The 1,497-nt window shown below is 58.7% G+C and overlaps 1 long non-coding RNA gene across 1 annotated transcript in view; it reads left to right on the top strand.

Moving 5' to 3' along the window:
- Positions 1 to 1,497, top strand: part of LOC107513451 — a 29,262-nt gene that overhangs the window by 1,667 nt on the left and 26,098 nt on the right. The gene's annotated exons all lie outside the window — the stretch shown is intronic.

Genomic DNA, 1,497 nt, shown 5'->3' with positions numbered 1-1,497 from the left:
ACTGGCTAGGCAGTTCTCCTCCCTCTCGCCTCGCTCCCCTCTCTGGTTCCTCCTCCCCTTTCCTCCCCTCCCGTCCCTCCCCTCCTTTCAATCTCTCCCTCCCTCCCTCCCTCCTTTCTCTTCTTGTTATTAAGGAGAACAGCAGCTGGCCCAACCTAACTTCAAACGCGGTCCCCCGCACCCCCCCCCACCCCTCTCCTTAGCTCTCCGAGGCCCTCTCCCTCCACCCGGCTCTGCATGCCAGGGGCCCTGGATAGGGGAACCCACAAAAAGCCGATTCCTATGTATTCCTTCTAATTTCGCACCCTGTAATGTATCATGCCAAAATACGACATTCCAATTTCGGCTTCTTCAAAACTCATCCTATCATTCCTGCCCATGTATTGAATGTAGATCCAGGACTCACGGGTAGATTGCTTGAAGATGGGGTGGGCTCAGACAATTTAGAAATAGACCCCTTAAGTGAAAAATGAGGGCGATTTTAGAAAATTGCAACCTCGCATATCCAGAGATAAAGGTTATGTCCCTGAAAGTTATGTTCCCGATCATTCCGAACCTGTTTCAAAAGCCCAAATAAAGGGACCAGAGCAACGTCCCCCCTGCACAACCCCTCTCCGTGTGTGGCGTGAGAGGAGAGGAAAGGAGGATGTTCGGAGGGAGGGGGCGGCTTCTCCGACGTGGTAGAATGTGACCCTACGCAGAAACTCTCCTGTTCTTGGGGGTGCCTCGGGCGCCATTGAGAGGCACGCCGAGGCGCCCAGGGCTGCGGCAGGCCGGGGGCAGGGCTGCAAAGTGGTTCCTCCGCGGCCAGCAGCCACGCAGGAAAAACCCGCTTCCTCGCCCCTGCATCTGCTGACAAGCCGCGCGAGGTGTCTGCGCCGAGCGTGGCCACACTGATACAGCTTTCTAGGAAATAGCCGGGGAGGGGGAAGGGAGGGGAGGGGGGCGAAGGAGGGATTAGGTTTGCCCCCCCTTCTGCGCAAACACCACCCCTTTCTTTCCTTGGAGGCCCCTAACTTCCACCCCTGGTCTTCGCCTGCATCCTCGCCGATCCCTCTGGATTCATGCCTCGCTTGCCAGCCCAGGCTTTCACCCCGGGAGTGGGGCTGCAGTGGAGACGCTGCCCGCGCAGTCGGCTATGACACGTGCTCAAACGCATCCTTGGTTCAAGGCTGCATTCACAGGGGATATGGTAGCGCTTCCTCACCTCCGTCCTCCCGCCTCCCTCCCCCCCCCCACCACCGTCTTTCAATATTATTTCACTTTGAGAGGAAGGGTAGTGAGCCCAGCGCCCAGCGTGTTGGCCGAGCTGGCACGTGCAGCGAGCATGGCGTGGGTCTGGGCTCTGGACATACCAAGATCCTTCCAGCGCCTCCCTCACCGAAAAAAGGGGCCCGAACCGGGGGGTGGAGAGCAAGCGAGGTGTGTGTGTGGGGGGGGGGCTGAGTGAGCTGCTCACGCGGTTCCCTGAAAGGAGGGGGGAGGTGGAATAGAGAA

Source organism: Rousettus aegyptiacus, unplaced genomic scaffold (genome assembly GCF_014176215.1).
Source record: "Rousettus aegyptiacus isolate mRouAeg1 unplaced genomic scaffold, mRouAeg1.p scaffold_m13_p_2, whole genome shotgun sequence".
NCBI lineage: Eukaryota > Metazoa > Chordata > Mammalia > Chiroptera > Pteropodidae > Rousettus > Rousettus aegyptiacus.
The sequence above is the reverse complement of the archived record's forward strand: the minus strand, read 5'-3'. Positions and strand labels throughout refer to the sequence as shown.